A 27,892-nucleotide genomic window follows, 5' to 3' on the forward strand; every position below is an offset into this window, starting at 1 on the left:
TCCTATACCTGGTCATAGCCCTGGTTTTTTAGCCATTGGACCACAGACAGCAACACAACTATGATTCGTGGAAGAGGGAAGTTAAATGAAATCAACATTATAATAGGCCCAGATTTCTCTCTGGAGGCATATTCCAGACCATACTGAAGGGAGAGGGAACCCCAAAAGAGCTGGTGGTCTCACTGAGTTGAGGGGATAGAAACTGGAGTTTGGAGAGAGCATTGCACCTTAAATGGACAGAAAAGAGGAAGCTAGAAAAAGAAAGATCTCAGAAATATGAGTAGGAATCTCCTTGAGTTTTTGGATGAATATAATCTGTGCATCCCCAGGATGAAGCCCGGCAAGGCCAGCCAACTTGCTAGGAAATAACAAAGAGAGTTGCAAGCTCAACAATTCCCCAAGCTCAGGCAGAATTGGAAATCATTCTAACTCCCACTAGGCAGAGTACAGAAACTTTCATCAATATGTAGGGCATTCATAGAGACTCCAGAAGAGTCATAACCTAGTAAGTAGTATAGCTAAACTACCCATGAAGTAACTGTACCCATAAAGTAACAGTAGACGGCTCCAGATCAGCACTATACCTTACAAATAAAATTCTAAAATGTCAAAATGATTTGCAAACCATCTAACTTCTTCTAGAGAAAGTTAGAAAATCTTTAAAGAAATATGACAAAATGTAGCACATACAAGGTAAAATTCACTGGTTGGCATCTACTCAAAAATAGTAACAGAAAATTTTCTATCTCTTATAGAAAATACACACCTACCAATCCCAGATAGTCAATACCTCTAAGCAGAATAAATACAAAGAAAACCATTATCAAATTGAAAAAAAAAAAAAGTTAAAGAATAATCTTTAAAGTAGTCAGGAAAAAGGGGCAACTGGGTGGCTCAGTCAGTTAAGTGTCTGTGTTTGGCTCAGGTCATGATCTCCAGGTCCTGAGATTGAGCCCCACAACAGGCTCCTGCTTACTGGGGAGTCTGCTTCTTCCACTCCGTCTCTCCCCACAACCTGTGCTCTCTCATTCTCTCAGAAAAATTAATAAAACCTTTAAAAAAAAAAAAAAAGGAGTCAGAGGAAAGACTTTATTTAACAAAAAACAAATAAAAATGATTGTAGGTTTCTTCTAAAAAACGATGCAAGATGGAAAACAACTGAATGATATTTTATGGTATAAAAGAAAAACACTATCAACCTAGAATTCTACAACCAGTAAAAATATCTTTCAAAAGCAAATTCTTTTTCAGAGAAAACTTATCACAAGCAACATTCTATCATAATAAATGTTAAAGGAAGTTCTTTAGACAAAATATAAGTAGCACAATAGAAATGTCTATCTACACAAAGAAATGAAGGGCATTAAAAATGGCAAATATGTGGATATGCACATATACATAAGATATTCTACCATTTAAAAATGTTAAGAAGCATTTCACTGGCTCAGTCAGTGGAGCATGTGACTCCTGAAGCCCCACACTGGTTGCAGAGATTACTTAAAATATATTTTTTAAGGTTTTTAGAAGATAATTAACTGTTTATTTTTTTTTTCTTTTTTAAAGATTTTATTTATTGGGCACCTGGGTGGCTCAGCTGGTTAAGTGCCTGCCTTCAGCTCAGGTCATGATCCCAGGGTCTTGGGATAGAGCCCCACATCCAGCTCCCTGCTCAGCAGGAAGCCTGCTTCTCCCTCTCCCTCTGCCTGCTTGTAGTCCTTCTCTTCTCAAATAAATAAATAAATAAATTTTTTAATTGTTTTATTTAGGGGCGCCTGGGTGGCTCAGTGGGTTAAAGCCTCTGCCATGATCAGATTCAGCTCAGGTCATGATCCCAGCGTCCTGGGATCGAGCCTCACATCGGGCTCTCTGCTCATCAGGGAGCCTGCTTCCCCCTCTCCCTCTGCCTGCCTCTCCACCTACTTGTGATCTCTGTCTGTCAAATAAATAAATAAAATCTTTAAAAAAAATAAAGTGTTTTATTTATTTATTTGACAGACAGAGACAGCGAGAAAGGGAACATAAGCAAGGGGAAGAAGAAGGTTTCCCACCAAGCAGGGAGCCCAATGCGGGGCTCAATCCCAAGATCCTGGGACCATGACCTGAGCCAAAGGCACACACTTAATGACTAAGCCACTCAGGTGCCCCAATAATTAGCTGTTTAAAGCAATACTGTGGGATTTACAGCGTAAACAGAAGTAAAATGTCTAACAGCAATAGCACAAAAGCCAGAAGGGGAGAAATTAAAGGTTGTTAGATTCTTGTATTATATACAAAGTAGTGTAGTATTTAAAGACAATCTGTGATAAGTTAAAACATATGGTAAACTTCCAAGCAATAAAGCAATATAGCAAATATAAAGGAGATAGAGGATATAAAATAATAAATATTCACTTTTAAATAATACTACTAAACTAATACTCTACCCAAAGGAGGGGAAGAAATTAGGGAAAAAGGAAGTGAGAGTAGATAGAACAAATAAAAACAAACCGGAAGGTAGTAAGTTTAAATCCACTTTGTAAATAATTACACTGGCTAAACATTCTAATTAAAAGGCAGGGATTAGGAAGCATCTGACTGGCTCAGCCAGTAGAGTGTAGGACTCTTGATCTCTAGATTGTAAGTTCAAGCCAAACATTGGGTGTAGAGATTAGTTAAAACCTTTAAAAAATAAAAACATAAATAAAATAAAAGGCAAGGATTAAAAACCAACTGCTTGCTATATACAAGAAATTCACTTTAGTGCTGTGAAGTGTGTAAACCTGGTGATTCACAGACCTGTACCCCTGGGGATAAAAATATATTATATGTTTATAAAAAATTAAAAATTAAAAATATAAAAAAATTAAAAAATAAAAAGAAAGAAATTCATTTTAAATATAGAGACAAAGATAGGTTAAAATTTAAAAAATGGAAAAAGATATACCATGAGAAAGCTAAAGCATCTATTTCAATATTAAACAAAGTGAACTTCAGAACAAAGAATAACACTAAAGAGTAAAAGGGACATATGATAATAATAAAGGAGTCAGTTTATCAAAAGGATGTAACAATCCTACAGAATTTCAAACTCCTAGCAGTTTCAAAAAACAAGAAGCAAAAACTGATGGAACCAAATGAAGAAATACCTTCTTTCATAGAGTCTTCCTAAATCTTTTGCCCATTTTTATTGGGTTATTGGTTTTCTTTTTCCTGAATTGTTAAAAGTTCTTTGTATTTTTCAAAACTCACTGAACTTTACATTTAAAATATGTATATTTTATTTATGTAAATTATACTTCAATAAAGTTGATTTTTTTTTAAAAAAAAAAAAGCAAAGCTTATATTGGAGGGATGATTAAGTTGCCACCTGCGTTTTCGATTCTTGGATTCAGTAAAAGTGATTTAAAACTTAAAGCAGACTACAAAGTAAGATGTATAGTATGATCACATTTGTATAAAAATAAACATGTGTGCATGCACATATAAATATGTACAGACAGATGCGTTCCCCAAATATTTAAATGGGTTTTTCTCAGGTTTGAAACAGAAGTGAATTTTACTTTGCGAATTAGACTTCTGTTAGTGTCAGTCAATAACAACATCCCTATTAAGGTCTTTGTATGAGAACTGCTGTTCTACAAATATACTTACCCTAAAAATCTACTTATGTGCACACAGCTGACAGGCAAAGGACCAAAACTAGATAAGACTGGAGAGTCAATACGATAACTCTCAGACACTGCAAACATTGTCTCTCTGCAATTCATTGTCAGCTCATCAAGATGCCTTGTGCTCTCCTGCTCACTCTTTTCTCTTAGCCAGATGAGTCAAGATATGAAAGATAGCAGCCATTTAACTTATTCCTTTGGTCACCACAAGGAAAAGTCCAGACTAAAGTCTTTTTCTTCAGATGACAGTATCTCTTCTCACCAGAATTGTCTTCCAGGACTAAGACCCTACCCTGCCTCATCACGGACTGCCTGAGGAAGTCATCTCCCTCAAAATCTTTACCTCAGACTAGTTCCCACTGTAGAACAGGTCAGCCTCTCCTGCCTTCACCTTCAAACTCAATTCCAGCCAAGCCCATTTCTCTGGAGTCTCTCCAATATCGTGAGTTTTATGACGTATGTGATGGAGGCACACATGTCCAGGGTTCAGTAGAAAACCCACAAAACATAAGGCAGAACTGTGTCCCATCACTTCATTGCCTCTGATCAGCTGGTGAGTTCTGGCAATGTCACTTATTAGCATCACTGTACTTCAGTTTCTGATTCCAGGAAATGAAAAGCTAAATGGAGATCTTTTCCAGCTCTCATGCTAGAATTCTGGAGATATTTTCTGCTTTTTAATGACATTCTGGAACACAGCCCAATTCCTCCAGTGGCATATCTGAAAGTCTAGCATATATATTTCTGTCTTTAAAAATGCAGATGAAATGTATCATCTTCATTTTCAGGGACCCTGTTGAATAATGGGGCCAATTCTCAAAACAGAAATTAACATATTCCAGCAGAAGGTGAAGCCTTCAGATAAATTCTCTCTATCTCTCCTACTTCCATTCCCTTGCCCTTGTTCTGCCCACCCCCCAGGCTTTTCCTTCTTTCTACCTCTTCCTCCCTCTCTCTGTCTCTTTTTTCTCACTCACAGACCATATGAGGCATGAATAAAGCAGCACAGGCAACAATCAGAAATCTAGTAAACTTGCTGAGACAGATTTGTATATAAGATTCATAACAAAGTTGTTTATACATGAATACTAATTTATGCTTATTTAGCTCACTCAGAATTTAGTTAAGAGCAATCCTCATGTGGACACTTGCAGGTTGTCATCCAGGGGTCCCAGGGGTGTCATACAGAGTCAGTGACTTCTTTGTAGAGGAAGAGGCTTTAGATAAGAATCCATTGAGAAGTTGCTTTCTTCCCAAATAGAGGCCAGGTGGATCAGAAAATTGCTGTCTCAACTGCTCAAAGGTCAGAGAGAAACTGGTTCCAAAGAACATGCTTTGGAAGAAAGTAAACCTCTTAATAAGCAAGACTTTTCATGTATTTGTGCAGAAACCTGAAGGAACAGAAATACCTAAAGCATGTATGTGTGTGTATATATATGCATGTGTGTGTGTGTGTATATATATATATATATATATATATATATAATATATACATGTGTATATATGCATGTATATATACATACATATATATAAAGCATGTATGTGTGTATATATGTGTATATACACATGTATATATATATACATGCATAAATATAATAAATATATATGGAAATAAAATCATATATATATATACATGCATATATATGAAAATAAATTCTCCATTGCAGAGAAAGAAAAGCTATAGACCCAAGAACAGGACATCAGAGAGAAAGCTCTAAGTCAAGATCAAAGATACTTGCGTCAAGGAGTTGTGCCAACTTCCTAATCAGGAGGCAGTGGAAATCGAACGTGAGAATGACGTCTCATGTTATTTGTCATTTTCCTTTAAATTAACACTTAGCAATCTGAAGTCCTTTGCACTTGACCCCTTAGCTGCTTTCACAAAGTTCTCAGTAAAGAGCCTTTCCTCATGAATCACTGAGGAAAGATGTCTGGGTAGAATTGGTCCCAGAGAACAACTGTAGATCCTAGACCCACAGCACAAAGAAGCAACCCTTTACATACTGATACTAAGCAAGGTTTACTCTCTGCTGGGTGTGGCATGTACCGTACTGCAACAAATGGCAACATTTAAAAAGACAGAGGCCACTAGTAGCAGGTAAATGAATAATAATCATCTTAGTGAAACAGAAGTTCCATTCAAACTATGCCATCAAAAGATAAAGGTCAAGGGGCGCCTGCGTGGCTCAGTGGATTAAGCCGCTGCCTTTGGCTCAGGTCATGGTCTCAGTGTCCTGGGATCCAGCCCCGCATCGGGCTCTCTGCTCAGTGGGGAGCCTGCTTCCTCCTCTCTCCTCTCTCTCTCTGCCTGCCTTTCTGCCTACTTGTGATCTCTCTCTGTCAAATAAATAAATAAGATCTTTAAAAAAAAAAAAAAAAAGATAAAGGTCAAGAAGAATTCCTTTCCTTCTATGATCATATGACCTGACCTCCTGGACTTTGAAGCTTGAATCAGAGTGAACATTTAAATAAACGTCTTCGATCTGTATAATGGCTGCTTTTGCCTTGCAGCTTCTTAGGGCCCACCTTCTTTCCAGGGTATCAGGAGGATACAGGGGATTTCTTATCAAAGATTAAATCCTAGGGAGACCCATGACAAGTGAAGTTCCAAGAAAGTAATCCAAAGCTATTTCTCATTTCAAACTTACTCCTTGCCTAATGCCAAATAAATCACAGCATGAAATATTCATAAAACCCCATTAATTCCATAACCATCCATTACTGTAAGTGGAATCCATTTTTGCAATCGTGACTTTCATTATTAGCATAAACCATACCCCTTCACCCATCCTAACCCATCCATTCTCATCCATCCCCAACCCCTCATATAGAAGCAACGTTTTCAGAGTTTTAGGCCCATGTAGCACTTTGCCAGTGACAATCATGCACCCTAAAACCCAAACAAGTAAGAATAATGTGAACTTTGTTCTCCCCTTTTCAGGGAGCTCTTTAAAGCGTGGGGCTATACAACCACAAAACGGGCTAAACCCGTTCCTATCAAGCCAGTTCATCAGAGGTATTGTAACAGCATAAGGAACACCAGCCTGGGGCCAGGAAACAGAGGTTCTGCTCCTAGTTCTGCCACACATTTTGACCTCAAACAAATCATTTCACCCCTCTAAAATTCCAGCAGTGGGGTTGAGATTCTCTTCTTCCATTACGAAAATTCTATGATTCTTTGACTTCTTGTAGGTAGCCATAAGCAGCTACCCCTTGCTTCTCTCCTCCCCATATCACTAAGCAACAATGACAAAACATGAGGTGACAACCTTAGAACTTCTCAGTCTTCCTTCCCATCCTGCCATGAGCATTTGTCTGGTGGTCTTAAAAATATACTAAATAGGGATGCCTGGGTGGCTCAGTTGGTTAAGCCACTGCCTTCAGCTCAGGTCATGATCCCAGTGGCCTGGGATAGAGCCCCACATCTGGCTCCTTGCTCAGCGGGAGCCTGCTTCTCCATCTGCCTCTGCCTGCCACTCTGTCTGCCTGTGCTCACTCTGACACATAAATAAATAAAATCTTAAAAAAATATATCCTAAATACTCTACAGATGAGGACAATGCAAGACACAGAATCTACATGGAGAGATTCTATCTACTGCTATGCTACGTGAGAATTAACATAGTCTAGAAAGAAAGTCCTCCTCTCTTTATTCTAGCAAGAATGAATACAATGACTAGATTCCTCTTGGGCTAGAGTCTGGTGTCACAAATTAAGGGATTTTCCTCCTTGGTAGCATATCCCCAAACCTAAGCCTTGAGTTTGCAGGGTGCCTACTGTGCCTCAGATGCTCCTAATTCCAGCACTGAACACAGTACTGGTGGCTGCTTGCTGGTCAGGAATTAGCCCTTCTAGAACCTACTGCTGGTCACTTATATGCACAATGGTAAAGGAAGAGAACAAGAGGTGGGGGAGGAAGTGTGGAATGGCAAATGAGACAGGCAACTGTTGGGGGGCAAATAGCTGCATTTCAACAGGGCTCGAATTCTCAAGGTAGCACATATGGCAAAAGATACTCATTTTGTACACCATTCTTGAAAATCCACCAGGAAGACACCACATAGGGACCGGTACTTGGCCACACAATAACACTGCTTTTCTCCACGGTTGGAAGAGTTAACTTTTTCTTGGGTTGAAAAGGGATGAAAAGTTGACTTGCATTCAGGAGTGGTGGTTAAACCCAGAATCGCCCTTAGCTCAGGGAGCTGCTCCACCCTGGGGGGAATGAGGGAGCTGAGATCAACTGAGGAAAAGAAAAGCCTGTCTCCCATCTCAAGAGAGCTCTCCAAGCAGGCCGATGCTTATTGAGTGAATTGGAATGTAGAATGAGTCACAATATTTAAATTTCTTTCCAAATGTTCCGGGTTGAATTTACATACGTTAAATTACACATGATGTAACTCCACTCTGCTGTCACCAGGCAGGCATACTGGATTTTCTGGGACTTGCCAAATTCAGATAGTCTGTCGCTGCCTCAGAATATGTGATAAATGACAGGTTTCAGAAACTACAGTTATTCTAGAATGATACAAGCCCTTGGAAGATAAATCATTCATTTTTTTCAGACTAGAATAAGAAATGACGTAGTACCTTGATGTACACTGACACACTCAGACACATAAACTCTGGTTTCCTATTAAAAAGCATTCCAGTCCTATGGCCAGAATCCTCGATAATGATATTTTTGACAAAGACTTTAAGAATAGCTATCCTTTTATTTTTTATTTATTTATTTATTTATTTTAAAGATTTTATTTATTTGACAGAGATCACAAGTAGGCAGAGAGAGAGGAAAGGAAGCAGGCTCCCTGCTGGTCAGAGAGCCCGATGCGGGGCTCGATCCCAGAACCCTGGGATCATGACCCGAGCTGAAGGCAGAGGCTCTAACCCACTGAGCCACCCAGGTGCCCCAGAATAGCTATCCTTTTAAAGTTGGTTCAGGACAATTCTTTTTTCTGCACACCTAAATATTTTTCTGATGCTTGTAAGTGGTTTTCTCCTCAGCTTCTCTCTCAACTCTTCACTGAGAGAAAAAAAAAAGAAAAAAAAAAAAGAAAAACCCCACTCTCCTGTGTAGAATCTCAAAATTCTATCTCAGAGGGGCGCCTGGGTGGCTCAGTGGGTTGAGCTACTGCCTTCGGCTCAGGTCATGATCTCAGGGTCCTGGGATCGAGTCCCCCATCGGGCTCTCTGCTCAGCAGGGAGCCTGCTTCCTCCCCTCTCTCTCTCTCTGCCTGCCTCTCTGCCTACTTGTGATCTCTCTCTCTGTCAAATAAATAAATAAAACCTTAAAAAAAAAAAAAGTTCTATCTCAGAAGGGCACATGATCTTTCTAAGGCAGTATTTCTTTAAGCAGGGGCTGCAGGGCTCTGGGCCATGAGGTGATTTCTGAGCTAGTGGCAAGAGGGTGAGGCCAGGGCAGATACCAAGAGCATTCAGGTGATGGCAGCAGCAGCCTGTGGACTCCTCATCCTAGCTGCCCCCACCACTCCCTTCCCAGGGAGCCACACCCAAGTCACTGCATCCTTCCCTGTTGGGGTCACCCCCTCCCATGCAAAGCAAAGCCAGTATACCCCTCCACCCTCCCCCTCCATCATAGGCAGTGAACTCCAGCAAGCATCTCTCGAGGGCCTGCTCTGGACACTCCTCTGAAACCAGCACTTGAATCCTGCCATGCTTTCTTTCTGACATGAGAAGATGAAACTGGACACTGAGCACACCATGCCATTGGTCAGCAAATTTTCTAAATTGGGGTATCTATAACACTTACTGAGCACTAACAATGTGCTAGATGTTACACTAACCCCTTTTCATGAAGTAATTCATTGAATTCTTCCTTCAATCCTGAAAGTCAAAATAATTATTATTCCCAAATTACCAATGAGGAAACTACCAAGGGAAAATGCAACCTGTCCAAAGTTCTCACAGCAAGGACACGATAGAACTAGGACCTGAGTCTTGATGTCTGACTCTGCAGCTGGTACAAAGCTGTCCTCACCTCAAAGCCTCCCTGAGCCTCCCACTCTCAGACACAAGAGTAGATTCCAGGCAGAATTGCAGAGGCAAATTCCCAGCCAATGACTTAGTTCGTGAGAGGTTTCGAGAGCGTTGGTATCAGCAGAGAGGAAAGTGAGGCAACTGGAACGGGGAAAAAAGCAGAGAGAAAGGAAATAAATGTTTGTTGAGGACCTGCTGGGTGACTTCCAGCCTTGTGGGGTATGTCTTACTAATCCTGTTTTCACATACACAAAGACACTAAGGTTCAGAGGATTAAAACCAAAGGTTGGTTAGGACCCCAGTGAGCTGCAGATGAGCAGGTACAAGCTTCATCCATCTGGGAAAATGGAGATGAGACTCCACAGCTCACGGGAATCTGGGCCCTGCAAAAGCAAGGCTCTGGGGGCAGAGTCTAGGGACAGAGACTGATTAAAAACTGAGAGAAGAACTTGAAGTACCTGGGGTAGACATGCCATGGGAGGATGGTTTGGGCCAGATGAGGTAAGCTAGAAAGGAGGGAGGGACAATGAAACTCTATGTCCCCTGCCTTCCCTCTAAAACAAACTGTGCTCTGCCTCTTTCTTCCCCCATTGCTCTGCCTCCAGAACTGTCTTATTTTTGTTCTCCTCCTTTAATTGTCCAACCAGTGGAATTAAGGCATACTCTTATATATTTGTTGAATACAGTCAGATGCTTTCACTCAATTTTTAAATTAATTAAATGGGTAATTTTCTATCTTTACCATTGCCCAGAAAACCACTAAAATTAAAACCAAGTTTCTCTTTGTAAGGAAGGGCACCCCCTTGACATTTTCTACATTTCTTTAAAAGAAAAAAGGTTTCTCACTCCTATCATGGATTAGGAACTTTGGCTGTATGTTTCTCCACTATTACCATTTTTTAAACTAAAACTTCAGGGATTTGTTGTTTTGATTTATAGGTCCTGCCAAAAACACTAAGAAAAACTCTTTCTTAAGAGGCTCTTAACTGAGATCCTCCCAGAAATCTTGAGAAGTGGAAGATTTGACACGGATGTCTGCTCTCTGGACGCCCCAAAAGTAGTTTTAATGATCAGGAGTCACTTTTCTTATGTAACAAGGACTCTAGCAGCAGATGATTCTGGAGGTGATGCAAGGGTTTGAGGACATTGCTAAGGACCAGAACTTTGTCCTTCTGCTAGATCATTCTCAGTTGGCAGGCACTGTTTTCCCTTTAAAGTGATAAAAAATTTTGTACCTTTTCTAACTATATGCCTCCTGAAGGGATATTCTGTTAAAATGTTTTATTATCTTAATGTCTGAACCAGCATTTTCAATAACATAAAACAACTTCAAGCCCAAATGTAAATGAAAAAGAGCTCTCAAAATCATCCTTCCTTCACCAGATGTTCTATTGATCTGCACGCAAGGTCAGGTAGACATGGGGATGGGGAGAGAAATAAACTACAAACTACACTCTTCATTCTGGTGCAGGAGACACACATAAAGAGATAATTGCAGGTCATCCCTCCAAGCACTGTTAATGAGCAAAGAGGAGAGAGTGGGACCCAGACAAGGAGCAGGTGAGGTTGCCCGAAGACAGTAAGGAAGGCTTCACCGAAAAGACACTTCGCCTAATCTGGAGGGACACATAGGCATTTGCCAAGCAAATCAAGCAGCATTTTCAGTGGCAGGAAACAATGGATTTACTGCAGAGAAAAGTTGCTGGAGAGGCAGTTCAGATTATAAAAGGCTTTAGATGCTCAGCTGAGGCAAACTGAGGGGGAGGTTCTTAAGTCTGTCAAATTCTAGGAAGATAACTTGCAACAGTGTGAAGAGAAGTTTGTACAAGGAAGCGACTAGAAAGGAGGCAGCTGTAGTCCTCAGCAAGATGTCATAAGGACTAGACCAGAGGGTGGCAGAGGGGAGTGAAGAAGATAGGCAAATCATGGATTTCCAAGGTGGACAGGACAGGATTTGTTAAATGATTAAAGGTGAAGTGACAAGGAGGAGACACTGTCAAGGGCAATTCACAGATTTTCAGACTAGATACAGGCTGGTGATGCCATTCACAGAGATTAAAAATAAAAAACTTGGTGGGAGCTGCTAAACTCAGCTTTTAAGTGTTGAGCCGGAGGCCCAGAGAGGCATCCAGGTCGAGATGCAATCAGAGATGCAGAGCCCAAGCCTGCACCCAAGTCAGCAAGGCAGGCGGGGGGGGGGGGGGGGGGGGGGGGCCTCTGCTCCTAGGAGGTGATGGCTTGTCAGGGTGGGGGGTGGCAGGGGGTGAGGGGTGGAGACAGGGGTAGAGAAAAGAAGCAGGCTGAGAAGAGGAGACACAGGATGTAAGGAACAAGACAAGATGAGGATAGGGAACAGGACATGAAAAAGGGGGCAGTCTTTGTGTTTTACCCCATAGGAAAGGCATAGAGCTACCTCAGGCCTTCCCAACCTTCCACAAGTAACGTTGTGTAAAATAAGAAAGCAGAATAGAAACAGAACACATGATCTGCATCACAGAGGACAATAAGCAGCAGCCAGGAAGTGACAGGAAGAATGACTAATCAATTACTTCCCAAAGAAAGTCTTTAATGACAGGAGACAAAAAAAAAAAAAAAAAGCTAAGCAGTCTGAAGTAATTTCATACAGGAGAAAATAATCCTTCACTCTTCAATTGTCCTTGAAGGAATTACTCTATTAGATAATTATTAGTTTCGTTATCTGTAAAATTCACTTAGGTAAAACAGCATTTGTGAGAGTATCAAGATAAAAGAATTACTTCCATTTATAAATATTCAATTTTCTCCAATTGTGTTAAATGAAAACACCATCTTTAAAAAAAGTAACTGGTCTGGGTCATCTTAATATCTTTATAATACTAGAAAATGAATCTAACCATTTTAAAAATCACATTGCTATGGAGCCTAACAAACCATGTAGAGGACGACAATCAATAAATACTCTTTTCTGCTAATGATTAGGCAGGTCCCTCTTCCCCAGCAGGCACCCAATCCTCGGCCACTTTCCTCTCTTCCAGGCACGAGCTCCCACTGACTTCAAAGGAAGCTTTAAAAATTGATTAAAGCAAAGATCATATATTGACTTCAAAAGGAGCGATGAAAACACAAGAAGATATTTCGTAGGGGAGGGGATGGAGATGGGAATTTTGCTCCTCTTATTATTTCATACTTAAACAATACCATCAGCATTCCCCGTACATTCCGCCAAAAGTGTTTTCTGCCCTTTGCAAGACTTTCCATTTGGATGACATCATAATAGTTGTTTATTCTTTAAAAAAAAAAAAAAAATTCTAATGCTTGCTCTAAGTATTTCAGTGTTTTTTTTTTTAAAGATTTTATTTATTTAACAGAGAGATACAGACAGAGAGAGAACACAAAGAGACAAAGCAGCAAGCAGAGGGAGAGAAAGAAGCAGGCTCTCCTCAGAGCTGGGAGCCTGATGCGACTTGATCCCAGGACCCTGGGATCCTGACCTGAGCCGAAGGCAGCCGCTTAACCCACTGAGCCACCCAGGTGCCCCAGTATTTCAGTATTTTGTAAAAGATTTTATTTATTTATTCATTTGAGAGAAGGAGTAAGAGAGAGAGAGAGAGAAAGCACAAACAGGGGGAGAGGGAGAGAGGGAGAAAAGCAGGCTCCCTGTTGAGCAGGGAGGCCTATGTGGGACTCCACCCCAGGACCCTGGGATCATGACCTGAGCCAAAGGCAGATGCTTAATGGACACAGTCACCCAGATGCCCCAATATTTCATTATTATTACAAGGATACTAAGTGTTCGTTTTCTCCCTATATGGTGGTCATGACAATACAATTTTGTCACACCATGGAAATACTGCCATTTTAATTGTATACCATAATGTTACTATGGAAAATGATGAGAACTATTCTTGATAGCATAATGCTCTTCTATTATACAGAGCCAGATCTGATTCTTAGGTCTCTCCTCCTCTCCCAAACTGCAAATCATTTAAAAGAATACATTTAGGACTTTATGTATAAGTGGCCACCAGGGCTGCTGTCTCTCTGAGTGATGATCATTAATGTACTACCACGACATTAACATACAAAATTAAAATAAGTCTCTCTTCATGGTATTGAAGAGACTCTGAAAATCCAAGTAGGGTTTGCCTTCTCCATAAAAAAAGAGAGAGAAAGAGAGAGAGAGATTCATTGTAAAACAGTAATTATGATTAATCAAGGGCTCTTAAACAAGTATTGTGAGTTCATAAAACTCTTACAGAGCCCTCTAAACTCGCAAGGATTCTGGTGTTCTTTTTTTTTTTTTTAATTTTATTTATTTATTTGACAGACAGAGATCACAAATAGGCATAGAGGCAGGCAGAGAGAGAGAGGAAGAAGCAGGCTCCCTGCTGAGCAAAGAGCCCGATGCAGGACTTGATCCCAGGACCCTGCGATCATGACCTGAGCCGAAGGCAGTGGCTTAACCCACTGAGCCACCCAGGTGCCCTGGATTCTGGTGTTCTGTTCAAGGTAGGACAGCCAGCTAAAATACAAACTAAAATTGAATGCAGGTAGGATTGATATGGAAGAGGAAAGTGGCCATTTTACCCAAATGATCAGGCCTTTTCTAGGTATCTCCACGCTCCTGTAACTGCCTGTGCTCATGGCTGGCCTGTGTCTCTCAGTATGACTCACCCTGACTTGTAGACACATTCTTTCTTTCTCTCAAACACACACACACACACAAACACACACACTTCTATATGACTTAACTATATGTGGGAGTTGTGAGCGACATGATGCAGAAAAGAATGTGGGAGGAATCTGAGGTATCTCTACTCTAAACTCATAGGGAAAACAGAGGACCACATACCTGAATGTGTTACATAATTCAAAGGAGAGAAGGATCAGACACAACATCACATTTGATTAAAGTCCAAAAAGGACTCACAAATGAAGTAACAAAACCAGTGGGACTATGCCAACAGTAAGTCAGAATAAGCAAAAGAAAAATTACATCAAACCAGTAAGGAAGTGCAAAGGACAAAGGTATGCACTGATCTAGCTAAGAAATCCAAGCCTGACTTTAAATTATGAGACCAGAAGCTGCTCAAGAAAAGTGGTATTTCCAAGATCTCATGTTATACACCATATGCAGTTAGAAGAGGAATCACCAAAATATTACCTTCCTCAGTTTACTCAATGAAATCCAAAAGCAAACAGCTCAAATAAAAACAAAAACTGAAAATACATTCTCCTTATTCTCAAATAGAAGATTGGTTTGAGTCTATTTGCATTCATGTTTTTTTTTAAAGATTTTATTTATTGATTTGACAGAGAGAGAGAGATCAGAAGTACACAGAGAGGCAGGCAGAGAGGGGGGGGGAAGCAGGCTCCCCGCTGAGCAGAGAGCCCGATTCGGGGCTCAATCCCAGGACCCTGAGATCATGACCTGAAGGCAGAGGCTTTAACCCACTGAGCCACCCAGGCACCCCTGCATTCATGTTTTGTTTGAACAGATAAGTACTTTTAATAGAAAACTTTCATTTAAAAACAGTACTAATTTCCTCTGTATTTTGTACATTTTATTTAGCCACAAATAGACTCTGACAGAATAATTACTATATGAGAGGCACCACATAAGACCTCAAAATGAAATTTTTGTGGGCTCCATCCTCTCAAGCCATGGGAGGGGTGCAGGGCATGAATAATGACATGCATTCCCACCAACAGTGTAAGAGGGTTTCCCTTTCTCCACATCTCTGCCAATACCTATTGTTTCTCGTGTTGATTTTGGCCATTCTGACAGGTGTGTGGTGGTAGCTCATTGTAGCTTTGATTTGCATTTCCTTGATGACAAATGATGAAGAGCATCTTTTCATGTGTCTGTTGGCCATCTGTAAGTCTTTGGAGAAATGTCTGTTCGTATCTTCTGCCCATTTTTAATTGGATTATTTTGGGGTGTTTCGTTGTATAAATTATTTATATATTTTTGACACTAAACCTTTATTGGATATGTCATTTGCAAATGTCTTCTCCCATACTGTAGGATGTCTTTCAGTTTTGCTAATTGTTGCCTTCATGGTGCAGATTTTTATTTTGATGTAGTCTAAATAATTTATTTTTACTTTTGTTTCCCTTGCCTCAGGGGACCTATTTAGAAAAAATTGCTGCAGGTGATATCAAAAAAGTTATTGCCTATGTTCCCTTCTAGGACTTTTATGGTTTCAGTTCTCAAGTTTAGAACCTTAATCCATTTTGAGTTTATTTTGATGTATAATGCAAGAAAGTCATCCAGTTTCTCTCTTTTGCATGTAGCTGTACAGTTTTCCCGATCTCATTTGTTGAAGAGCTGTCTTTTTCCTACTGGATATTCTTTCCTGCTGTGTTGAAGATTAATTACCCATATTATTGTGGGTTTATTTCTGTATTTTTCTATTCTGCTCCAAAGATCTGTGTGTCTATTTTTCTGCCAGTACTATACTGTTTTGGTTACTACAGCTTTGTAATATAACTTGACATCCAGAATCGTGATGCCTCCAGCTCTACTTTTCTTTTTCAAGATTGCTTTGGCGATTGGGGGTCTTTTGTGGTCATTTTTCGCTTTTTACACTCCCCCAATCCTGCCTTTGCCCTCCACTCCTCCCCTCCCTACATTCATTTGGTCAACTGATCCACTGATTCCATTTCTGGATTATCTCCTGAATTAATCAATATCTCTCATCATTCAGGCTCTCATCACATTCTTACCATCTTTCATGGTACTACATAGGTGATCAAACAAGTACAGTAAACATTAATAGCATAATCTGGATGGTTAGTTATTTAAGCACTCATTATCGAATTATTTCAACTTTGCTGTATGTTTAAAAATTATTCATAATCGGGTCACCTGGGTGGCTCAGTGGGTTGAGCCGCTGCCTTCGGCTCGGGTCATGATCTCGGGGTCCTGGGATTGAGTCCCACATCGGGCTCTCTGCTCAGCAGGGAGCCTGCTTCCTCCTCTCTCTCTCTGCCTGCCTCTCTGCCTACTTGTGATCTCTGTCAAATAAATAAATAAAATCTTTAAAAAAAAATTATTCATAATAAAATGTTGCTATCATCTAGAGGATAGCATCCAAAACATCTTAGGTAGGTCCTTCACAATCTGGCTCCAATAAACCACACCAGCCTCTCATTCTCCCTGCAATTTGCACCCTATGTTCTAGCCAAATGAAATGAGTCAGCATCTCTCAATGTCATATATACTCTCCTGTAGCCAAGGCTTTGTCATCCTTTGTCACCTTTGTCATCCTTTTCTCTTTGTCAATGGAAGGCCCTTCCTTTATTTCTCTGACAAATGTGTAAGTATTCTTAACAGCAGCTTCTCCTGGGGGATGACTTCTTAGAAAAAATTAACTTAGCTTACCAATATATCAATCAGTTATTGTCAAGCTGTGGTTGGTGGTCATGTATGTATTTTTCCCAAATGCACTAAAAGCTTCTTGATAGACTATATCTCAATCTTTATATATAGTCCCAACACTTTCAGGGCCTAGTCCCAGCATAGTCCCAACACTTTTTAGGCCCTCAAAACCTGTTTCTGAATTAAACTGTATGCCAGGCCAAGAAGTATGCTATTTCCTTTTTCTTTTCTTTTTTTTTTTTTTTTTTTAAGATTTTATTTATTCACTTGACAGACAGAGATCACAAGCAGGCAGAGAGAGGGGCAGGGGGAAGCAGGCTCTATGCTGAGCAGAAAGCCAGATGCAGGGCTTGATCCCAGGACCCCGGGATCTCCCTGAGCCAAAGGCAGAGGCTTAACCCACTGAGCCACCCAGGTGCCCAGGAAGTGTGTATTTCTTATACAAAGTAGTCAGTTACTGTCTCTGGCCTTTTCCTTCATTCAGTAGCAATCTGTCCTCTGTTCCATATAACAGTTGTCCTTGTTACCCGTCATCTCTAATCAGAGATAACTATGGTTATCAGGATATACAGCTGCTATATTTTAATCCAAATGGGATGCACATATTTCATATTTCAAGTCTATTTTCTATAATTATGTAGTAATTATTTCTTCTTTTAAAGACTTTTACAATAATATAAAAATTAGGAAGTACTCACTTACAGCTAGATGACACTTGGTCTATTCCTAGAAGGCTAACCATGACCTTACACACACACACACACACACACACACACACACACACACACACAATAAGTTTTGAAAAGAACCAGAATCATCAGGCTCTGAAAGATTAAGAAGTTCCTCAGAGTCTTTACTCAAGTTTGTATCTAACCTTCTCATCTTTTCCTAAAACTTGACAGGCAACGATTAGCAATACCTCTTCAATACCTCTTGCTTCACCTCCCTTAATCATTCCGTGTTCTCCTAAGAAACAATCTCAAAAGAAAGAAAGAAAGAAAGAAAGAAAGAAAGAAAGAAAGAAAGAAAGAAAGAATCTCCAAACTACAAAAAAAAAAAAATCTTGCTTTGGGAGTTCCTAATCCCTCCTTCCACTATGTTGAGAAAAATTATTGTCAGTTAATGAGTCAATGCTTGATTCCAAAAGACTAAGACCTGCCATTTCCTTTATTTTGTCTCTAGCGTCCAAAAACCAAAAATGTAATTTTTAACAACTGCATTTATTATAAAGTAGTTTTACTATTGTGAAAAATATATGACTATATCCGGGTTCACAGAAATAGCATCTCATTTGGATGACTAATATTTCTTATCTATTACAAACACTACATCTGATCCACTAAATTTGCCTTGGTCCAAGTTTCACTGAACTAAAACATCCACTCCTCCATCTGCCAATGGTGTATTTCTTTATTAAAATCTTCAATAGTGACTCAGAATTCCTCTACAGTCACAGAAATCCACAAAGGACCCATCAAAAGTAAAAGAAAAATGTTAACAAAAAGCATTCATGAAATGGTTACAATTTTCATTTGCATAGCAAGTGTTGCCTGGCTCCTGGCCTGTTAGCTACTCCCTCAGCATGCTAGCCTCCTCAAAACACCATGGATCCTTCCGTAGGGCAATTTGTTTGTTCAATCCCTCTTCAACAGTGGGTATGGTAGCAATTCTATACCCCCAGGACATAGTACAGTGCCAGGAACAATGCAGGAACAAAAGAAAAGAAGGAAGGAAGGAAGGAAAAAGAGGTAGGGGTTATGGCTTTTGTATTGCTTATGATATCTTTTAGGTCATTTATTTTTAGGAATTAGTTAATTTCCAAGTTTCTAAAGTTCTCTTGCTATTGTTTAATATATAATCTTTGACTTCTCAATATTACTGTTTAAACCAGCAAATAGCTCCCCTTAAAAGAAATCAACCAGGGAGAGTTTAACTAAGAAGATTTGTTGACTCAGTTTTGCAACTTCAGGAATTGACTGAGACTCAAACCAGGAGTCATCATAATCACTCCTCTTGCTCTTACACAAGGAAAGAGGATGCTATCATGGAGCAGAATACATGAAGAAGGAGGCAAATCCCTCCAGTATTAAAACAAACCTGCCCAAGTCTCTGCATGCCCGTAAACCCAGAAAATACAAACTCCAAATATATCTCTAACCACTTACTCGTCTGTTTATATTTTGAGAGCCTTTATAAGAATAACATATTTTAGCTTTAAGAGACTATCTTCCCTTCCCCTATCATTTAACAGTGAAATACAAGATTTATTTTATGCGAGTTACTCAGTCCTTCTCCCATTTCACCAGCATTAATAGAGCCACTGGCTTCCTCCCTGATCAATCAGTAAGTTATTTATGGCTAAGCCTCCAGACTGTGCAATTAGAGACCCTGCAGAACTCTGCTAATGTCATGTATCGGGAACAATTCTACTCTGCAGGAAATCAAACTCAGTTGTTATTTGGGTTCACTTCTGGTAACTATGCAATTAAACGATACTTTGCATATCTAGCATATTCAGCAGCAATTTTTATAAGCATTCCTCATAAGAACCTGGAACAATACCATCAGACCAATAGCATCATCTTTAGTGGGAGAAGGTGGTTGGGTTATGGACATTGCGGAGTGTATGTGCTATGGGGAGTGCTGTGAAGTATGTAAGCCTGATGATTCACAGACTTATACCCGGGGGCTAGTAATACATTATATGTTAATAAAAAATTAAAATTCTTTTTAAAATAGCATCATCTTTAGGAGACAAAAAATGATGGTGGCCAGGGACCAAGAAAGTTCTTGCCTTCCATGTGGAGGTGGGGCTCCTCCTCTGAGGGTGACCACCAAGCTGCTTTTCCAGCAGCAGTTTATGGTTTGTGCTGATTTGTCCACAGTCTTTCAGTCTTTCACTAGGGCCTCTCTGGATGGATGGTAGATATTTCAGAATCTCTGACCCTGTCCTGAATATGCCATGTATCGTTTGTCCTGTGGCCAAAGGAGAACAAAACACACTGGCTTAGAAATAATGGCCATGTCACAGACTGATGGTAAGCCACACTTCATATTCGGAGTAAGTCAGCCCCTGAAGGGATAAATTCAATGCTTACAAAGGACTGTTCTCTCCTTTACTTATGCAAGAAAAGATTCTTTAATTCAAAATTCAATACACATAATGTGCATGTAATGGTTAATTTTATGTGTCAACTTGACTGAGCTAAAAGATGCCCAGAGATAGCTGGTAAAACATTATTCTGGGCCTGCTATTGAAATAGTAGTTTTGTTAAAGCAATAGACCAAACAAAGATATTGCCCTTTCCAGAGCAGGTGGGTATCAGCCAATTTGTTGAGGGCCTGAACAGAACAAAAAACTGGAGGAAAGGTAGATTCACCCTCTCTACCTGAGCTGGAATATCCATCTTCTCCTGTCCTCACATATCAGTGCTGCTGGTTCAAGGACATTTTAACTTAGACTTGCACTTATCCCCTCTGCACCCCAATTCTCAGGCCTGCAGACTTGCACTGAATTATAGCATCAGCTTTCCTGGTTCTACAGCTTGGAGACAGCAGATTGTGTGAGTTTTTAGCTTCCATAACTCTGTGAGCCAATTCCTATAATAAGTTTCTCTCTCTCTCTTTCTAAACATATATATTTTTATTTTTATTTACACATATCCAACACACATCCACATTTTTATTTACACATATGTAGTTCTTTCTCTCTGGAAAATCCTAATATAGTACAAAAACCATAAGACAACACTTGAAAGGAAAGGAAACAACAATCTCAGGATCAAGAGAACATTTATTACAAATAAGTCTTACCAGAACAAAGTCCCCTCACTTTTTTGTTTTTAAATCGGTTTACTGAATAAGCAGTTCAGAAAAATATAAGAGATGTATATGCCTATCTAGATTCCATCAAGAATTTTGATGAGGGACACCTGGGTGGCTCAGTTGGTTAAGCAGCTGCCTTCAGCTCAGGTCATGATCCCAGCGTCCTGGGATCGAGTCCCACATCGGGCTCCTTGCTCGGCAGGGAGCCTGCTTCTCCCTCTGCCTCTGCCTGCCATTCTGTCTACCCGCCCCTGATAAATAAATAAAATCTTTTAAAAAATACATTTAAAAAAAAAGAATGCTTTAAAAAAATTTTTTTTGATGAAGTTGGTCATCATGTGGACAAGGTAGTAGAACAATAGGCAATCAGTAAGAGATCTCATGACTTTGTCTAACAATTACTGGTTTCTGGGTCCTTATCAGTCTAAAAGAGGGTTCTTGGCACCATATCACATTCACTGTCCCCTGCCTGTTTTGGACGACAGGTCTGTCCATTAAGTGTTTCTCAAATCCATCCACTTCCTTCTACCTCCCTCCACACCTGGGCATCAGTCCTGACTATCTTCCATCCAGGTCCCTGCAATGACCAATGTCTGCCTCCATCTTGTTCCCCTCCTGTCTTTTCCCCGCATTTTAAAAGGGGGCCCATCTTTTCTATTCTGCCCCATTTACGCCTATTGTTCCAGCAGGATTATTATGAATACTTTCATTCCCAAAGATGCCCATCCTAGTGGGCGAAATCATATATCTAACCTTGTACGGTATAATTCTAACTGCAACACTCCCTTGCTTAACTCTCTCACAGTGGCTGCCCTCTGCCCTTAAACCCCAAACTTCTTCAACAAGCCTTTCTGACTTGTTACCCACTAAACTTTAAGTATCATGAAAGTGGGGTCTTTTGGGGTTGATGTTGTCATCTATTCCATTAACTGTCATAACCCAGAATAGTGGCCGGCACAGAATAGATGCTCAAATGTGTGTTGAATGTTTTGAATGTTGAAGGTTTTCAGGGGCCCACAGTCTGGGCACTGCCTCTGTCTCCTACTGCATCTGTCTCGGTCTTTTCTTCACAGGCTAATCTTCAGTTGGACTTTCCTATGTGCAGTCCCTTTCTTACCTCCAGGCTTTTGCAGGTGTTCTTCCTTCTGCCCAGGACGTGCTCCTCCTTCACCCACTTCTATGTCTCTCATTTCCATCATCCCCCACCCAATTCGTGTAAAGTCCAACTTTCAAGTCACTTTCTCTGGGAGGCCTTGCCCAGGCTGCTAGGAAATATCCCCTGTATTTGTGTACACCACCCTGCTTCCCCCAGGCTAATCCGCAGCATACTTTCCAGTTAACTATTTCTGCACTCACTTGCTCACTCTCTCTCTTTCAATTTCCTAGTCTGTTTGTTCCATGATAGCACTTACACATAGTCCCAGCACCCAAGCACCTACTACGATTTCTACCTCCTGGGAAGCAATTAATAAATTACTGTTGAATTAGTTAAAATAAACTCATGGGATCTTAAAGCTACAGTATAAAGATGAAATGGTAGGACAGTCCTGCAACAGATTGTGTTCAGGCCTGTGTACCATAGGCTAATGGAAACAAAGTCCCTGCCTGCTCAGGGAAAAATCATCAGGAGGGTTAATAGACCGTAAAATGGAAACTGTGATAATTCACCCTAGAAAAGAGACATGGAGGGAGGCAAGGAAGGAGGAAACAAAGGACATGAGGACTACCTTCAAATTTCTAAAAGATTAAACATGTTTTTGATGGCCCTGGTAAGATCAATGAAAAGAAGCTAGAGGGCAACTGGTTTGGGCTCTGTAGCAGTCAGAGCTACCTGAAAATGAAAGTGCTATCTGTGAGGCAGGGAGTTTCCTGTCTCCAGCAGCATTCCATGATAGGCAAATTGTGACTTGGTGGGGATATGAAGTTCGACTGCATTATTTTGAGTCAGAAGTAGCAAAGAAGAAAAATAGTAGAAATTGAAGCAGTTAAGCAGCTTGATCAGGTTGGAAGGCAACTCTATAAAAGACACCTGTGCGGACCTCACCGAGCTAACTGGCAATTCATCCCTGTCCCTACGCCTCATGCCGGTGAAGAAAAATAGGCTTGATCAGGTGGGACAAGAATCAAGGTTTAATGAGCAGGATACTAATGGTCATACAATCGCTGAGGAGAAAATTAAAAGCATAAAAATATAGTTGATGGCAATCCCTTCCTGTTTAAAATACAGTAAATAGTACAAATAGATACTGAAATCACTAGTCAATTTTCAATAAAAACAGGCAAAAAGAAAAATCTGTTCACTTTATTTTTTATTATTTTTTAATTAACATATAATGTATTATTTGTTTTAGGGGTATAGGTCTGTGAGTCATCAGTCTTGTGCAATTCACAGTGCTCACTGTAGCACACACCCTTCCCAATGTCCAACACCCAGCCACCGCACCCTTCCCACCCCCCTCCACTCCAGCAACCCTCAGTTTGTTTCCTGAGAACGAGTCTCTTTATGGTTTAAATCTGTTCACTTTAATTCAAGGTAAAGAGAAAGAAAGATCTGGTCTTTTTCATAATAAATATCTAATAACACTTTTTTTCATAATCTTAGCTCCTGAGCAATTGAGAGTTTTGAAAACAACCAGCAAAGAGATGTAGCTTTTGTCCACTTAATTCCATTAGTGTAAACACTACTGACAATTTCATGTTCTTAACCCAAGCTTCTAGTTACTTGTGTAAAAGTGCTTGTCTTATCAGGATCTGAGATAAGACTCCAGGTAACAAACTGATGACACTGACCTCTGTTTAGAAGGACCTGTCGTCTTGTGGACCTAGTGGGGTGGGGAAGAAATTCCTGAGAGCAAGTCTGAAGAAGTAGCTGGGCCTCTCATGCAAGGAGCCTCTCCCAGAGGAGAGGGGCCACTGTTCCAGGAGGGCTTCTGAAAGATCTTCTGAATAATTCATGGTTTAACTAGAGCAGTCCAGTGCAGGGAATTTTAGAATGCCCTTAAGTTTGGCCACCATGCAGGCTCCTTTCAAGAGCCTACTCTGGGAGCTCTGGCAAGAGGGAGGTCAGGCTTGTTTGCAAAGCAGCCCAGTGTACTGTGTCTTAGAACTGCTTTCCCCCAGTCTCCTCTGAGCTGCGCTATGACCTCACACAAACCCTTGTTTCTTCTAAGGGACAAATTTAAGATCTGAACACCTCAATTTTCATAATTAACATTTTGATTCCACACAGAGATGGAATGCTTATTACAGCTTTGATGACCAGTACCAATTTTCCACCACTACTCCCCAAACACACACACACACACACACACACAGCATTTTCTTTTTTATTTTTTTTTATTTAAATTCAATTACTTAATGTATAGTACATCTTCACTTTTTGATATAATGTTCAATGATTCATTAGTGCACACAGCATTTTCTAATCCAAATGCAGAGAGGAGAAGATATCACTCTCTAGTTAGAAAAGAAACACAGCAAGAGATAAAATATGCAATGCCAGTTAAAGTCAACATTCTGAAAGTGAAAGGGCTTGGTTCTCAGGACATACTGTCTTGATCTCACAGTGATTTTCTAAAGACCTTGGACTAAAGTCAGAGAGTATGTGCCAAGGATCACAGCCATTCCCCCACCCCACCCACAGTCACAGTGGTGTGGGAGAGAAGCTATCAGGATTCAAAAGCAACTGTGACCCCAGGAGGCACTGCCCCAAGAAGAATTAAATCCTGGGGGTCCCTGGCATCAAGTTAAGTTCAAATGTTACTTTCTAAGTGAAAGAAGACTTATTAGCAAATAAAAGAATGAGGGCTAACGATCAAACATCAGGACACTACAAATGGGCAAAAGAATTAGGACTGATGACATGAGACGGAGAAGAGGTGGCTCTTCACAGAGAGGGGCAAAACAAGGAAGCTCGGGGTGACAGGGAAAGACCAGGACCAACAGATTGTTGTTTGATGTGTGTGGTTTTCTTTACATTTACCTATGTTCATGGGAGGGATTTTGAGAGCATTTATATGTGAGGAGAAGAGTTTGTGAAAAAAGAGAGGTTTAAAGATACCGGGAATCGAGAGGGGCTGACCAGTGGGCAAAGCCCCAGGAAGGTGAAGTGGAATAGACTAACTGAAGACAGGACAGGGACACCTCTCCTCTAAGGAAGGAGGAAATTGTGAGTGTAAAGGATGGTATTGAAGCTGAGGAGTTTCTGAAACCCTTTAATCAACAGTGTCTTGGTGAAGTCAGGGGAATGATTCCTGACCTCCCTGAGGGTGAGGAGATGAGGTAGCAGAGAGGGGTTTGAGGCAAAAGTGTGGACTGGTTGCTGAGAAGACAGGGGAAAGGCTTCCCAGCAAGACTGCCAGATGGGCCAGAGGGTCTCCGGACACTCAGCCTGGGTACAGATGCTCTAGGAGTAGCACCCACAGGAGATCTCAGGAGAGAATGAGTTTCTGAGAGAAGCTGGAGGAAGCTGTTCACAGGAGATGGGAAAGGCTTAGAATCAGTAGTCCAGAGGGCAAACTGACCACTAAAGGCATACATTATATGGTCAGTTCCAAAGGAAGGTCTGATGGCTCCTAGGATTGTCAGTAAGTCCTGGGGAGATATCAGACACTCTTAATGGCAGGTGCCCTTGTGAGTGCTCTGCAAAAGAGTGAGCGAGGTCCCAGCATGAAGAAGCTGTGTGGAAATAACAACTGAACGGCAGAAAACTTCCGCCTAGAGAATCTCTCTCCCTGCTGTTCCATTACTTTATCATTAGATAAGTAACTTTATTGTCCGGAGATGACTCACTTAACACAGGTATGGCCACCATACAACTTATGCAATCCAAAGCAATAAAAGCAGGCCGGAAGCAATGAGGGAATGGGAATGTGGTGCTGGGTCCTGTCGTCTGCAGCAGAGCCTAATGCCAGTCAGTCAGAGAGGCAGGCCTGGGCACTGGGAACAAGCTTAGCTTGGTTCCCTGGGTTAACCTGGGCACATGGCTTAGATTCTTTGAGGATCAACTTCTGCATTTGTGAAGTATGGAGTTTGCCCTAGAATCTAGATGATTTTCTAAGCTGTTCCCTGATTCTATCATTCTTTATCATTTCAATATTAATTTTTTAAAGATTTATCTATTTGAGAGTGAGAGAGTATGTGTGCAAGAACAGCGGTTAGGGGGCAGAAGGAGAGAATCTCAAGCTGACTCCCCGCTGAGCACAGACCCTGACAAGCGACTTGATCTCATGACCCTGAGATCATGACCTGAGCCGAAACCAAGAATGAGACACTTAACTAACTGCACCACCCAGGCGCCCGACCATTAATTCTATTTATAACTTAATGTCTGATTCCAGAGTCCAACCATCTCTGGCAAACTAAATCTACCGCTTAGCAAGGAATAAAACAAAATCATTCTGACTGGGTCCCCAGTGTGACTGTCACGATTTGCTTGTTGTATTATCATCTCAAAAAGAACTTTTACTAATTGGATTTCCGATATATAAATTGTGGGAATGATTCAAAGAGCCCCCTCTTCACTTTTCTTTGGAATACAAATCTTATCTCTTTTCCCTTGAGATATCAGTACTTCAATGGGGGCTTGGGGAGAGATAGAAATGGGTAGTATTGGAGTGGAGAGGGGGATAGGGTCCAAATAAATAAAAGGTTTGAAATATTGCCAGTGTGAAAGATCAAAAGCAATTATGGCTATTCACCTTAGCCATGGGATAAGTAGTTAATTAGACATTTGCTTAAATAATCCCACTCTCTCCTACCATCACCAGCATCATCCATCAATAAATGGGGTGAGGGTTGTGAAGGGGCACTGATTTTATAGTTAAAAACCTAAAGTTAGGTAAACCACTCTGCCCTGCCCACAAGGCAGGCTATAGTCTACAGTCCAGTCAGATTTTCCAATGGCCCTACCTACTTGTGTTAAACTATAAAGGGAGGGGTGGGTTGCCGGTGGCTCAGTGGGTTAAGCCTCTGCATTGTCTCAGAGTCCTGGGATCGAGTGCCGAATCGGACTCTCTGCTCAGGAAGCCTGCTTTCACCGCTCTCTGCCTGCCTCTCTGCCTACTTGTGATCTCTCTCTCTCTCTGTGTGTCAAATAAATAAACAAAATCTCTTAAAATATATATATAAAGGGAGGAGTTGTAATGGAGACCTCTCTGCATCGGTTTCTAGAAGAATCTTCGAGACCACTGATCTACTTCATTTCTCTTTATCAGTTTACTTCCCTCAAAACCTGCCATGTTCTTTCTCACACTTTCCTTTTCCTACTCCGCTTTTACAAAACAATTCAGATTTATTATCTCTATGTCCTCACCACAGTGTAGAGCAGTTTCCCACTACCCCATTTCCTACTTCTGTTCTCTCTCCTACCACTCACACTGGAGATATGATGCCAGGTAAAAGAGACATGGACCCTGACCTCACCCCACTTACAATCTACTAGGGTAACCAGTTGTTTCACTTACAATTCCTCCTCTTTCATTCTTTTATTAACCCATCAAAGGTTACTTCCTCACCATGGACTCACTGCCCTCTTATCTCCCTAGTAACCATCCATTCATTTTTTCAGTAGAAGCTCAGATGGCCCCTCCTCTGTGAAACCTTCCTTCACTGTACTGGTTGGACTTAAATGCTTGTTTTCTGTGTGTCCATAGCACTTAGTATATAATCCATGTGTTATTGACAGGGGTTTGGTTGGTTCATTGGTCAGTTTTATGCTTCTGTCTGTTCATTAGGATGGTAAATTCTTTGAGAGAGGGGGTGATGTGTTTTACTCTCCATAGCTCCAGTGTCCAGAAGAGCGTGGCAACTAAGAGCAAACTAAACAAAAAATATATATATAGTTCTATCTGGTCCATATCTCAGATAATAAAATTCCATCCCTTCAGTCATTCATACTACAAACCTCAGAGGCATATTCAGTTTTTCCTTTTCCTTCCCTGACTCCTTCAAAGTCTTGACATACATACCTTCAAAATATTGACTCTTTCCTGCTCTCCAATCCCACCATCACAGCTTCATGCCAGCCTTTCTCTTTCCTTACCTAGCCTATGAAAATAAC

General features: G+C 40.7%; 1 protein-coding gene across 2 annotated transcripts in view; it reads right to left on the bottom strand.

Annotated features, from left to right (window-relative positions):
- The window catches only part of AKAP6 (A-kinase anchoring protein 6), a 464,347-nt gene that overhangs the window by 407,752 nt on the left and 28,703 nt on the right, over positions 1–27,892 (bottom strand). Inside the window, exon 2 of one of the 2 annotated variants that reach the window (XM_082737844.1) lies at positions 9,646–9,785. The exons of the other annotated variant lie outside the window; for it this stretch is intronic. The gene's annotated coding sequence lies outside the window, so the exon portion shown is untranslated. The remainder of the gene's footprint in view (positions 1–9,645; positions 9,786–27,892) is intronic. 2 annotated transcript variants of the gene reach the window in all.

This window comes from Mustela nivalis (genome assembly GCF_964662115.1).
Source record: "Mustela nivalis genome assembly, chromosome: 6".
NCBI classification, from domain to species: Eukaryota; Metazoa; Chordata; class Mammalia; order Carnivora; family Mustelidae; genus Mustela; species Mustela nivalis.